Here is a 15,624-nt window from a genome sequence, read left to right as displayed (position 1 = left end):
GCAGGTGGAGGCTGGAGGAGGTCGACAGTGGATGAAAAGTAGCCCGTGGAGGCTGGAGGAGGTCGACGGTGGAGATGACAAGTATCCCGTGGAGTCCCGTTTTGCGGTACGCCACACCCCTCCCGATGAACAGGACCTCTGTTTCGACCGTAGCACTCCAACACAAGTCCATTTCCTCCGTTTTGCGGTACGCCACACCCCTCCCAATCAACAGAACCCCGTTTCGACCATAGGAGGTCCAACACAAGTCCGTTTCCTCCGTTTTGCGGTACGCCAGACCCCTCCCGATGAACAGGATCCCATTTCGAACGTGGCCGGTCGAACACAAGGCCGTTTCCTCTGTTCTGCGGTACACCAGGCCTCGTTTCCATCGGCTGTTCCGTCCAAGCTCTCCCGATGAACACGACGATGCATTCCGTTCTGACCCAGCCGGTTGGCTCCCCACGAACACGACGACGACGTTGTTTCTCCGTTCCCACCCAGCCATGTACATGAGCCCTGGCCGTACATATGCGTGAGTAGGCGTTCGAGACCCCGCCCGTATGTACGTATGTGGCCATATTTTCTTTCTTGCACCCTGGCCGCTCTACGTACGTGTACATGCTACGTGTGCGCCTCTACTACGACACATGATCGCCTCTACATCGACCAGTATGTACGTACACATTCACGACTAGAATGACAACGCTACGTACGCTTCGACCAGGTGGGTCCCGACTGTCAAGATCTTCCTTGCGTGCGAAGATGTAGATGGTGGTTCCAGTAGTCAGGGGCGAATTGCTTTTTTGCCCAGATGCACTTCCTTGCGTGCAAAGATGTAGTTGGTGGGTCCCAGCAGTCAGGGGGGAAACGATTTTTTCGCAAAATACGGTAGCCCGTCCGGTGAGTCCCTGCTGTCAGGTGGAGGAATAATTATTTTGCGTGTAATAAGGAGGCACTTCCTTGCGACCGTCGTGGACCCAGTTGTCAGCCTCTCCACGTATAGTACTCTTCCGATGGAAGTCGGTCATTGACCACATTGACCATGCCGCACTGAGAGCACCACAGCAGTGGACGACGGCGAGGCCTAGGAAGGGGACGACATGAAGCCGGGGAAGACGCGGCAGTGGATGCCCATGCGGAGAGGAGTACGAGGGTTCACTGGTTTGGCTGCGGTGTGAGGCTGCCATCGCCGCGAAATAACATGGGGTGTGGGTGAGTAGAGGGATGGCCTGGCCAGCGTGGGAGTAATAGGGGCAGTGAGGCCTTCGCGGTATCACAGCCGGCCACAGGAGGCAGGAGCACGCGGCACGACCAACGCTAGTTTGGGCGGCTAGAGCAAGAAGACTAGAGGTTGAAGAAGCACTACGGCCATTGGATGGACATCGTACGGTCACTAGAGCTAGAATCGTTCATATTGACTAAGTTGACAAAGCCCTCCGTCCCAGTCAACTTAGTAGGCCCACAAGTCAGCCTCCCACTAAGGTGGGTCCCAGCTAGCAGGGGGACTATTCATTTTTTTGTGCGTAATAAGGAGGCACTTCCTTGCTTGCGAAGATAGCTGGTGGGTCCGACCTGTCAGCGGGGGGTATGTTTTTTCACGAAATACAGAGGCCCTTCTGGTGGGTCCAAGATGTCAGGTGTAGGAATCATTATTTTATGCGTAATAAGGAGGCATTTCCTTGTGTGCGGCCATGCACCCAGCTGTCAGCCTCTCCACGCATAGTCTACTTCCGATGGTGTCGTTTGTTGACCACGCTGACCACGCCGTGCCGAGAGCACCCAAGGTCGTGGACGACGGCGAGGCCCTGGACAGCAACGAGCCGGAGATGGGAAGATGCGGGAGTAGAGTCACAGACGGAGAGGTGTACGAGGGTTAACTGGTTCTGGTGCGGTGTGGTTTGACAGTCGGTGGAGAAGAACAGGAGGTGTGGAGGGGTGGAGGGGTGGAGGGATGGCCTGGCCAACGGTGGAGTAGCGCTTCACAGCGAAGTGTACTAAGCAGAGCTGCTAGCAGCAGGAGGCGGGAGGTGGTCCCGGCGGCGCTGGAGGATGAAGACGAGAGATTGAAGATGGATGCCGGTCGTTGGATGTAAATCCAACGGCTAACAATGTCAGAATCATTTGTTGACTAAGTTGACAATGACTTGCGTTTGCTTCGACCTATTGGCCCACATTTCAGCCTCCAAAAATGTGGCACGTATTCAACCCATTTTTTCAGAATTTACAGTCAATTTGATCTTTTTTTGAATTACAGTCCATTAGCTGGGCTGGGTGAACAAATAATGTAGCGTCCATGCAGCCCATTTATTTTTTTTCCTAAAAAATTATAGGCCATTTGCACTTTCTCGAAATACATGATTTTGCTGGGCTGATTCTAATTATAATGTTGGATTGGGCCAGCAATGTTATCAAAAAATAAACAGGGGTTGAGCATTTTGTTATAAATATATTTAAGTAATAAGTGATTTATTATTACATTTATCTTTAAATCTTACCAAGCTTTTTTACACAATCACTAGGATTTTCTGCCAAAACAATCCAGGATTTTATTGTTAAGAAATTATTTTTATAAGTTAATAAGATGAGGGATATTGTTTGCTTACATATGATGACAATAAAAATAATATATAAAATAATTTAAATATATATATAATATAGTTAGAAGGGAAACATAAGTTGGACCAGGCGTTCCTATTCTTATATAGAAAAATAGAACAGACCTCTGCGTTTTCTTCAAAAAAATACATAAATTGGGTTGCCGATGTTTCAGGAAAAATAAAACCTTGGATGGGAGGTTCATAGGCCGGTCGATACATGACGGCCCTCAAGAAAATACAAACAGGCCTATGGACCTCCCATCCAAGGTCGTGGGTTGCGCATGTTAAAAAAGAAAGCCTAGACGGGGCAGCCCAAAACCCAGCTGATACTTGCTGCCCCAGTGATAATAAATGATACCTGCCAGCTCCCCGACTTCGTTGTGAATTTATCTCCTATAGTAACTACGTTGAAGCACCTAAAAAAATGTAACTATGTTGACAAACCCGTGGGCCCCAACATCAGTATAGTATTAGGAGGAAGTATTTTTTCGATGAGGCACTTGCTTGCGTACGGCCATAGACCTGGTGGGTCCCGACTGTCCACCTCTCCACGTACAGTCCTCTTCAGATTCCTCTTGTTTGTTCAGCATGTTCACAATGGCAGACAGCGGCATCGCGGCGAGCGCACAAAGGCGCATGAGGGGATCCGACCACCTGAGGAAGTGCCTTATTATTAACAAAACTACTAAACTAGCCTATTGGCCAAGTGACACTACCCGACAGCTGTTCCGCCCGGGTTCGATTCCACCTGTGCAGGGAAAATATCTCCAATTTTTTTGCCTCCGCCTTTATTGACATGTGGGTCCCCATTGTCATCTATGCACACCACGTACAACACTTGCCAAAACTTCGTCCCTCATTTTATCTGTGTTTCGCACATTCGACATTGTGTGGGCATTTTGAAAATAGCATATCCTTTTGACTGTGCATCATATGAAGATGTGCTATGCATGAATGTTGATCAGCATGATGTTAACTGGCTGGTAGTTCCATTTTCGACCATAAATAAAACTTCCAACATGATGTTAACCCTGTTTGAAAAGCCCGTGTTAATATAAATGCTCTACCTCTAAAAGTTGCAGTTTCTTATCTGAAACTGAAACTTGCGGTTTCTTCTCTGAGAGTCACATTGTCTGCACTTTTATACTCCTATGAAACTACATTTTTTAAGTGCTAAAAATAGATCTCTAGAATTCATAAAATACTTCATATGCTCAATAGTGCAAATATGAAATTCAAAAGACATTCATATCTGAAAGTACTCTCAAAATACACAACACAAAACACAATTCACAACCTGCAAATACTGACAACCCTAAGCTCCTCCTCACAATTCACAACCTGCCCGACTATTGGTCTGGGGGGCAGTCCCCTCCTATTCCTCGACGGCAGACAGCCCCCCCCCCCCCGTGAGATGATGTGAATGGCGAGGGAGAGGATGGCGGGGAAGCGTCGTAGGGAAAACTGCTTTTCTCCTATTGCAGTTGGGTTCAGTCGGCGAAGACTCCACCGGCTCGCTCTGGCACGACACCCTCACAAACGGCACCCTGTAGATGCTCGATCCTTCAATCTCTCGTGGATGCTCCATCTGGGATCGATACTCCCACCACCGCTCCCTCACGATCGGATTCGGTGAATCTGTTTGCTCCATGGCCCAGAGGAGCAGCTCGATGTACTCCCGCGTGACTCCCTTCGGGAGTATCGCCACCTTTTTGCTCTGTTGGAGATATTTGGCCATGGATGTTGCCATCGCCGCTAGTTGGTCTTTGTTGTCAGACCAAGACTGTACCTCCAACATCCTAGCTAGCTTCATAGGGTCGCCTTCTGCGATCCTCATGTATCGGTTGTACTCCTCCATCGATCTACTTCTCCACAGCACCTTCACTCGCCGGTGGTGGTTTTTGAATGGAAGAGGAGAGGAGCAGCGCTGGTTTTGGATTAGAACGGGAGAGGAGCGACGCTGGTTTTGGATTGGAACAGGAGAACAGGGGTGGTGGTTTTGAAATGGAAGAGGAGAGGAGTGGCGCTGAATTTAGATTGGAACAGCAGAGGAGCGGCGGTGGTTTAAGAGGAGAAGAGCGGTAGAGCGCCGCTAGTCTTCGAAGTATTTTTTGTTTTGCGTATTTTCGGTCAAAGTTTGACCACTATTGTATTTGACAAGCAAAATGTGCATGCATGTCACCAAAAATTGTATCATTTGGTTCGTATCTGAATGTACTTTCAAATTATATTATTTTTGCAACGTATAACATATTTTATTTGCGAAAATCATGGTCAATTATGACCTAAAATAAAAGGAAGACTAGTTAATGTGGGGTCGCTTTCTTAATTGAAGGGTAAATTGATTTTGATTTTGATCCAGTCACAGCGCGCCGGCCATCTCGTCCAATCCTAAATCACTGCCGCACGCTCCTCTCCCTCTTCTCCATTGCAAAACCACCTCCTCTTCTCTCCATCATCTCCATTCCAAAACCACCGTCTCGCCTCTCCCTCTTCTCCATTGCAAAACCACCTCCTCTCATCTCCATTATCTCCATTCCAAAACCACCGTCTCGCCTCTCCCTCTTCTCTATTGCAAGACCACCGTCTCTCCTCCCATCTTCCAAAGCTAGCACCGGACCACTCAGAAGGACATCTATGGAGAGGATGCAGCAGCGAACCAGGCACATCGCCGGTGGTGACCAGGCAAAGTTAGCTAGGTTGAAGGAGATCCTTACTTGGTTTGACAATGAGTGGGAGATTTCGAGGACAGTGAGGGCCATGTGGCAATGTATGAGAAAGAGCGAGATGGCGGCGATGAGGGCGGTGATGTACATGTACTCCTCGGCGTCAGTCACGCCATAATCCTCTGAGTTCATCGAGTATCTCCTCTGGGCGATGGAGGAGACAGATTCACCCGAGGCGACAGTCAGGCGGGGGTGGTGGGTGTACAAGTCGAAGGTCGAGAACCCAGAGCATAATGAATCGATCGACTATGGTGTTCCATTTGTGAGGGTGCAGAGCCAGCCGGAGCCACAGGAGTATTCGTTCTCCCACTGCAAGAGGAGGCCGGATGGTGCGACATCGCTTCCCCGCCATTCTCCATGGTTCCCTCGATGCTCGCCTCGTTTCAACTGCAGCGGTAGGGTTTAAGGTAAGCTTCGCACTAACCTAATCTTCCACCTGCTCATGCTTACAATGAGTGTGACATCTAATGAAAATCATGCTTACAATCAGTCTCCGAGTACTACGCCAATCACCCTAAAATAGCTCTGGACCGTTGGGTCAAAGTTGTGACACATTGTGCAAATAAAGAAAAATAGATTGGTGCTTCTTTCATAAAAGAGCACTCCCTAGAAAACTGCCAATATAAGCTACTAGTGTTTGGTTAGAGGATTTGCTACCGCGAAAGATTCGTCCACAGAGAGCACCACACATCCCACTGGTGGTGGTGGATGCCAATGCGTGCATGGAGCATGGTTGGTGTTGGTAATTTTTACTTGGCACACCTCACACTCTGCATATATGCTGGTTCCATACATACATTTGTGCAGTTCCACCAAAATGTAGCTGAATAACCCTGTTTGCACAGATAATGAAAAAGCGTGATTACATTATAGTGGCACTAGTTGATGAAACACACAAAATAAATAGAAGAAAATATTGCGATAGTATCATAGTATGCCATGCTGCAAGGGCGAGATGGGCCCTGCGACGCCTCATACGGTACGCCTCATACTAGAATTCGTCCCAAGTCTCCCAGATACACCTTTTGCCAGTGATGAACATCAGTGTACAGCGGTAGTACAAGGAGGCGCCTTGAGACATTCAAATCTCTATTTTTCTGCAGATGAACTAAAATTAAGCACCCCAGTTTGCAGAAATGCTTAAACATTAACAATGGGACTAGTTGATCAAACATACATTAACAAAGAGAAGCACTTTCTTTATCTACATTGGAAATGAAATGATAGAGAGGACACTCGCTCTATTTTAACTATATTATTACTTCATTTTATCAGTGACACTAGGGTCGAACAGGTGGCAAACGAGGTGTATCGTGCGTCGCAAGGATGGAGGCCGGGGGTGCTTAGACTGGGATGCTGAAGCTGGCTGTTTCAGTCACCAACATGGATGAGTCAATTCATGGGACCTTTTGGTGCAGTTCACCTAAAATGAAGCAATGTCCTGTGAGCTAGCAGCTTCTTCTTCATTTTTTTTAAGAAAAGGGCTCCAGCCCCGGTTCCATTTCCATCAGAAAACGAAACCCACGGAGCTTCTTCTTCATTAGTTGCAAAAAAATTGAGCAACATCAAGGTTGGTTGTGAAGCTCCTGGAATGTTCAACTATAATTTGGATATCATTTGTGCAGTTCAACTAAGATCGAGCGTGAAATGTATATCTCTGTTTGCACAAAAAAGGTGGAAAGGAGGGTGACTAACAAGTGATGAAACATGCATCAAATGAAAAGAAGCATGTTCCTTATCTGAATGGCAATCCTACAAGGACAGTAGCAATTTCTAAAGCAGTAGCATTGCTAGATATTAGTGTGGGCATTAGGATTAACTATTACAACCGTTAAATATGAAATTACTTTAATGATGACATTGCTTCATCTACCAACAACATTACATTAACAGCTTCTACAGAGTCGGTATTTGGGCACGGGAGAGTAGGCGGACTAGGATAGTTGCATTCCTAACGAAAAGAAGCAACTTACCTTAATGGGAAATTTAGCAGGACATGTAAAAAAGTGCCATTGATTCATATTACAGGAGGCATTACATTGAAAACAACATTGGTTTAACGTGTCCTTACTTTTAACAGTGCGACTGCTACATTTTACCAGTGGCATTACATAAGAGTGGCTCGGGGAAACAATGTGACAGCCTGGATTTTGCCTTCTCTCTTTTTTCGGACTTGCCTTCTCTCTCTTTTCTGGACTTGGTTTTTATCGTGGTTTTTGCCCTGATTTGAATTGGAGTTTGAATCATTTCAAATGGACTTGTCACTTGGGCATATCCTTGACTTTCACCCAAGTGGCCTATCTACTTTATTCATTTCTCTCTCTCAAACTCACTTCAGAAACTTGTGCTTCAAAGCAACCTCAATTTTCTTGTTCAGGAAAATCTCAGATAATTCCTAAATATTCTTAGTACCTTGGCACACATTCCCATGCAAAAATATTGCACCATTTTTTGGAATACTTTTGTTGTAGAAAATCATTTCTATTCTGACCCAAAACTCAAGTTTGTACAGCAAGTACAATTTTTCTTGAGCTTTTAGCCTTAAACACGCTCCTAAGAAACCCTAAACCCCAGGAGATCAGCCCTAATGGCCTTCTAGAAGGTGGCCAAACTTGGCGACCAAGTTTCTGGACAGAAACTTGTCAGCTTAGTAGAGTCAAGTCTGGTCGGCCTCGGCATGAACCATCACCTCTCCTAGACTAAACACTACACGGTCGAGCGCATACACGAGGTTTGGCCGCTCCTGGGCGTCGTTTTGACCATGCCAGGTTGGTAACCGCGCGAGGACACGGCGCCTGGCAGCGTCTCGACGCGCTCTGGCTGGCGCCTTGCTCTCTGTTTCGCGCGTGCTCATTCCAGCGCTCGCCGCTGACTGTCGCACCACGCCACAAGCCCCGACCCATCATCCTTGACCGCTCCTTGGTGCTCGCCGACGCTGGAGCCGGCGCAGCAAGCATGGGCGCGTCGCGGCCAAAACGCCACACTGCGCATGTGCGCTTGTCCTCTTCTCCAACCACCTCATGTGCTTATCCGCGAGCGTGGGCAAGCACCTGCATTGACACTGAGCCTTTGCCCCCTCGCCTTGGAGCTTCTCGTCGCTGTTCGCTGCGTGTCTAGAGAGCTCCAGCGGCGACACGTTTCCCCCTTGCTCCGGCTATATATAGCGATCCCCTCCTCGATTTCTAGCCAAGCACCACTCCACACCACCTCCACGAACACGTAGACGAGCAGAAGCTTGGTCGGGCAGGCCTCTGGCCGTCGCACCGACCAGAGCCGGCGATCCCCGTAGTCCAGCCGCCGCTCTCCGGTGCCTCTCGAGCTCAAGCAGCTGCTTGGGCGGGGCATTGGGGATCTGCTGGTGCTGCCTGGACACCACTGAGCCCTCGAAGCCGCTGAGGGAGTCCTGGATTAGGGGGTATCAGGATAGCCGGACTGTATACATCATCCGGACTATTGAAGCATGAAGATACAAGACTCAAGACTTCGGCCCGTGTCCGGATGGGACTCTTCTTAGCGTGGAAGACAAGCTTGGCGATCCGGATATTATATTTCCTTCCTTGTAACTGACTCCATGTAAACCCTAGCTCTCTCCGATGTCTTTATAAATCAGAGAGGATGGTCCTTAGAAGGCCGATCACAATTACAATCATACCATCATAGGCTAGCTCTTAGGGTTTAGCCTCTACGATCTCGTGGTAGATCTACTCTTGTACTACACATATCTTCAATATTAATCAAGCAGGAAGTAGGGTTTTACCTCCATCGAGAGGGCCCGAACCTGGGTAAACATTGTGTCCCTTGCTTCCTGTTACCATCAGCCTAAGACGCACAGATCGGGACCCCCTACCCGAGATCCACCGGTTTTGACGCTGACATTGGTGCTTTCATTGAGAGTTCCTCTGTGTTGTTGCTTCGAGGCTTGATGGCATCTTCAATGGTCAACAACGCGGTCCAGGGCGAGAGTTTTCTCCCCGGACAGATCTTCGTGTTCGGCGGCTTCGCACTGCGGGCCAATTCGCTTGGCCATCTGGAGCAGATCGACAGCCACGCGCCTGGCCACCAGATCAGGTTCGGAAACTTGAACTACACGGCGGATATTCGTGGAGACTTGATCTTCGACAGATCCAGCCCTGTGCCAGACGCGCCGGACAGTCACGACGAGCACGGCTAGACCTGCCGTCGGACAATGCTCAGGACATCCCCCCATCAGTAGACCCGGATCTAAATCCGGAGCAGGTTGCGTTGCCTAAGGACGGAGGGGTGGACCCCGCCCCGCAGGCCGCATACTCATCGGCGGTAGAGCCGAACACAGGTCTCACCTCTGTGGAGGCCTGTAACCACGGGCCCCCGGACTCGTATCTGGTTGTTGGTTCCGGTCCGCATACCCTCGAGCCAGCCAAGCCAGGTTGGGCTCCGGTAATGGAGTTTACCGCTGCGGACATCTTCCAGCACTCGCCCTTTGGCGACATGCTGAACTCATTAAGGTCTCTCTCTCTGTCAGGAGGCTCTAGGCCGAACTATGTCCGGCCTGAGTGGGAAGCAGACGACGACGGAATTCGGTTCCCACCCACCATCCACTTCATTGCCACGATCGATGATTTAACTGACGTTCTTAACTTCGACTCCGAAGACATCGACGGTATGGACGACGATGCAGGAGAAGCTTCAGAATCTCTGGGGCGCGGGACTACTACCTTGTCACACGATATATACATGGTGGATACGCCCAAGAAGGACGACGGCGATAGTCCGGAAGATAAAACACCCAGGCAAAAGCCAAAGCGGTGGCGCAGACGTCACTCAAAGTCCAGCAACAGCAAAATAAGCGACAAGAGCGCAAGAAGGGTCAACATACCAGAAGGCAGTAACGACCACACGGACCCAGCGATGGAGCAGGATGAGCCAGGTCATGCCAAACCAAGTTCAGAGCAAATATCCAATCACAATGATTCGGAGGGACGAGCTCATGAAACCGCCCCAGAACAGGAACACAGTCCGGACAATGATGCATTCATCATCCCGGACGAACGAGTGGAACGAGACAACCTCCACCGAAAACTTATGGCCACAACAATAAGTCTAAAGAAGCATAAACAACGGCTTAAAACCGCACAGGAAAAAGTCAGTCGTAGATGGAATGAAGTGCTAGACACTGAAGAAAGATATGGCGACGATCGCCATACAAAAAGCTATCCAAAACGCAAGCTACTGCCAGAATTCGACGACAAGGCCATTCCACCAAAGAATAATACGACCAGGATACCAGACGTACTGCTCCACAACCACAACAGAACGGCTACTAACGCCACGCACGATCTGCGTGAACATCTGGATAAGAAAGCCGGTGCAGCCAGGTCCATCTATATGGATCTAAAGGACACACCCCGGCGAGGGACCATGGTCACCCAAGCGCTCATACAAGCCAAATACCAGTTCGGAATAAACTCCGGACACAACAACAGCCGACGACATGCCACAACGCGTCCAGATACAGAGGGGCTGCTCACCCCCTGTGCTGCACCGAAGAAGTACTGGACCATGAATTCCCACAAGGTTTTAAACCTGTGAACATAGAGGCATACGATGGAACAATAGACCCAGGGGTCTGGATCGAGGATTTTATCCTGCATATTCACATGGCTCGCGGGGACGACCTTCACGCCATCAAATACCTTCCCCTCAAGCTGAAGGAACTAGCTCGACACTGGTTGAAAAGCCTCCCCGAAAACTCAATTGGAAGTTGGGAGGAACTCGAAGACGCTTTCAGGGCCAATTTTCAAGGGACTTATGTCCGGCCTCTGGATGCAGACGATCTAAGTCACATATTCCAACAGCCCGGAGAGTCCGCCCGCAAGCTTTGGAACAGATTCCTCACTAAGAAGAATCAAATTGTTGATTGTCCGGATGCCGAAGCCTTAGCGGCATTCAAACACAGCATCCGTGACGAATGGCTCGCCAGACACCTTGGCCAAGAAAAGCCAAGTACAATGGCAGCCTTAACAAGCCTTATGGCCCGCTTTTGCGTGGGTGAGGATAGCTGGCTAGCTCGTAAAGGCACCAGCGACCCCAGCACATCCGAAATAAGGGATGGCAACGGGAAGCCACGGCGTAATAAAAAGAAACACCAAAATAAGGAAGAGAGCCCGGATAACACAACGGTCAATGCCGGATTCAGGGGCTCTCGACCTGATCAGCAAAAGAAGCCATTTAAAGGCAGTAAAGAGGGACCGTCTGGTCTGAACAGAGTCCTGGACAGACTATGCCAAATTCATGGCACCCCGGAGAAACCTGCGAACCACACCCATAGAGAGTGCTGGGTCTTCAAGCAGGCCGGCAAATTAAATGTCGAACACAAAGGGAGGGAAACACCAAGTGAGGACGAGGACGAACCACACCAGCCAAACACTGGGGGACAGAAAAAATTCCCGCCAGAGGTTAAAACAGTAAACATGATCCACGCGACTCGGCATGAACGCGCGCTCAGAGACGCACACGATGTAGAGCCCATCGTACCCACATCTGACTACTGGATGTCTCGTCTAATCACTTTCGATCACATGCACGGCCGAACTAGTATTCGGCACGGAGGATCACAGGCCTTGGTGCTTGACCCAATAATCGAAGGATACCGTCTCAACCATGTCCTTATGGACGGCGGCAGTAGTCTCAATTTAATATACGAGGACACTGTTCGCAGAATGGGTATAAACCCATCCAGAATCAGCCAAAGCAACACCACCTTTGAAGGGGTGATACCAGGCGTTGAAGCCTACTGCAGGGGCTCCGTCGTGCTGGCAGTAACATTCTGCTCCCCACGCAACTCCACAAGCGAAGACCTACTCTTCACCATTGCCCCCTTCCAAAGCGGCTATGATGCATTGGTTGGAAGAACGGCCTTCGCCCGCTTCAACGCATTGCCGCACTATGGCTACCTTACACTCAAGATGCACGGTCCACATGGCGTCATCACTGTTAGTGGAATCACAGAGCGCTCCTCACGCGCAGAGGAACACGCGACTACCCTGGCGGCCGGACTGTAAGCGACCTCCAATATCAAATAACATGACTGGTCATTACGACCACAGACTCGGTTAGACGAGTCCGGTAGCCCGGATACAACTGAACCAGGGCACCGTACATGTAATCCCATAGAGGATACCAGGGGCTGTAAATATTTATTGCAGCCCCACGGCTGGCTCAACCTTACTGGCAGGCCAACATCTTACACTTTTTATTATCCATCACATACTTACGTTGTACTCTCTTACGAGTTTTGTTTTTTCACAGACAACGTTCACATGATACCCTTCCAGGATACGGCACAACAGAGACAAAGGCGCATACATGGAGCAGGGCCCCGTTCAACAAGTTTCTTTTTAGATTAAGCCCCTATGTAAACCTTTCCTACTGCCTCTTCTTGTTTAACCATCCCATGGGTTTCATACCCATAGAGGATACTGCCATTATTGGCATTTCGCCATGACAGATTTATCGCACGTACCAGGAAATTTAGGGTTTATAACAGGCTTTTGTCAGTCTGTTTTCTTTTACAAAGACCGAATACCTTCGGGAGTGTTCGGCGTCACGAGTTTGGCCTTATATGCATCAGCTCCGAATCATGTCTTTGGTCAAACGTTGGGTTTTCCCAGCTCCTGGGTTTTCCGCCTTATGTTCCGTTATTATCAGCTAAGGCAGGCCAAAGGAGAACTACTGCGATTGTGCCCTGGTTATTCCGGATGAGCACCTCAGTAGAGAAAGCCGAAAACTGATTGTCATGATACATTGAGAGACTGTTCAACCACTCGAAGACTCACTGGAATCTTTAAGGATTCCTCTGCATTAACGAAGGGCCGTTTCCGGGGCATGTACATACGCGCCCGTATTCGGCTGCATGCGAAGGTACCAGGGGCTACGTAGCAGCCCCGCTGTTAGACCCCCATGGCTAAGCAAAAGTGTTACAACTATATAGTCCGATTGCCTAGTTTGACGTGTGATCACCTCCTTAATGGACCAAGACGTTGGATCAAGTGTGATTAAGCATATTTCTCGCGAACACCCCCGCATTGTATGCGTGGGGGCTGAAGCCAATGACTGCTAACTTTCGGACTACTCATATCTATATAAAAAAGGCCGCAAAGGGGACACAATCATACTTCCTGGCAAAAAGTATAAATATAGCCTCATAATCAAAATAAACATTGTCTTTTACAATGATTCGACTTATCATTCGAAAAACATATTCTTCGAGCACTGCACCTCTATCAGGCGGGCACCTTCTGTGACCTGCACCAAGTAGTGCTCGGTCGGATATTGGCCTCCCGCCGGATCCTGGGTCGCTATAATAGTGGCCTCCATATCCGTCCAATAGGCTTTTACGCGGGCAAGAGCCATCCGCGCACCCTTTATGCATGCTGACCTCCTCATGGCGTCAATCCGAGACACGGCCCCAAGGAATTGCTGCACCAAACCAAAGTAGTTGTCCGGCTTAGGCCCCTTCAGCCAAAGATGGTCTATTACAGACCGCATTGCAAGCCCGGACGGCCTGTGGAGCTCTTCCATAGTAGCCACCTTCTCATCTAGCGGCAGCGGGCAAGTGGGAGCATTGAACCGCGACCAGAAAAGCTTCTACACTTCTTTATCACCTTGACCCTCGAAGAACTTGACAGTGTCAGCTGTACTATTTGCCAAGTCCGCATATGCGTCTGCAGGACTCAAGCGCCCAGCCAGGGGATCATACTTCGGATCCAAGAACTTCGTCCGCAGTAAGTAGGAGCCCTCGGCCATGATTTGTCAGCCTATTGGAGCTCCTCCCGCATACCCCGGATCTCGGTTTGCATCTCCTTGGCGGCATTAAGTGCCTTGTCCAGCTCGGCCGAACTAGCCTTATTCTCCTTTTCCAGGAGTACATACCGGTCCGCGGCATTTTTCAACTCCCCAGCCATTTTGGCTATCTTTTCCTCGCTTCGATGATGAGCAGCCTGTTCGGCTCTCAATTCTTTGGCCACCTTTAGGGCAGCCGCATTGCTAGCCCGAGCTTGTTCCTTGGCCTGAGCAAGTTCCACCCTCAGGGCCTCCACGGCAGCAACGCCATCTGCAGTGCAAACACATTGCATTAATATTATGCCCCTCTCGCATTTTCGTCTATAAAACATAATAAGGGAAGCAGAGCTCATACCCTGTGATTCTTCCAGCCTCTTGTTCACCAGCGTGATATCGGCATCGATTGATCCGATCTTCCTCCTTAGTTCGGCAACTTCAACAGACTGGTCGGCTGCCGGATCCTTAGACACCTGCGCACATGTACAGTGCATCCATTACTATATGATCCCCCGTTTGCCGCCTATGGCGGGCAACCAGAGTCTCAGGGGCTACTATCCATAGGGAGCGCACCTAGCGCATGCTTCATAACCAAAAAATAGTGCATTTTTCACTACATACCCCAAAGCCTTTGAGCAGGCTTGTAAATGCCTCATTCAAACCGCTGGTAGCAGATGAAATCTTCGTGAGCACCGTGCTCATTAAAGAGTGGTGCTCCTCCGAGAGCACGGCTCGCTCCAGAAGGCCTGTCAGTACGTCCGGCTCGACGTCGAACTGTGTCGGACCCTTCTCATCGCCCCCCGTGGAAGCCGAATGCTCCGGGCTCAGGGCGACTGACGTGTTCGTTTCCGGCTTCGGCAGATCCAGACTCCTCCCTGACGACACCATAGTGTCACCCGCTTCATGAGGCGGAGAGGTGGGTGGGGTCTCACTCTCCATCATCTCCGGACGAAGATCCCCCGAAGACGAACTCTCTTGAGAAGACACTACAAAAAAAGACACATCTGTGACATTTTGGGCCGAGCGAATTTTTTTTCTATCATACATATGATACTTCTATGACAATAATTGTGACAAAACCTGGTATCATCATAGATGTGGTGGGCTCCTACTTCTATGACAAAAAATCATGACAGAAAATGGGCTTTTCGTCCTGGGCAGGCCGGAGACGCAGGCTGCATGACATTCTTTGGGCCGTCCATGACAGAAAAAACCGTGATAGAAGCGAGGGGGAGGAAAATTTTGAGGAGTTGCCGGTTACGGTGGGAGGTCGGGGGCGGAGCGATGCGCATTTCTCTTGTACGTACACGTGTGTGTGCGAGGCGTTGGCTCTAACTGAAGGCCGAGCGAGGCGTTGGGCTCTAACTGAACCCGAGCGATTGCACTGCAGGCTATGCGTTACTGAACCCGAGCGAGCGATCGATGGCTGTTAACTGAACCCGATGGAGCGATTCCTTCGCTACTGCTGCTAACTGAAGCCGATCGATGTTGCCTGTGGGATG

The sequence above is a fragment of the Triticum aestivum genome, chromosome 7B, assembly GCF_018294505.1.
Source record: "Triticum aestivum cultivar Chinese Spring chromosome 7B, IWGSC CS RefSeq v2.1, whole genome shotgun sequence".
NCBI lineage: Eukaryota > Viridiplantae > Streptophyta > Magnoliopsida > Poales > Poaceae > Triticum > Triticum aestivum.
The sequence above is the reverse complement of the archived record's forward strand: the minus strand, read 5'-3'. Positions refer to the sequence as shown.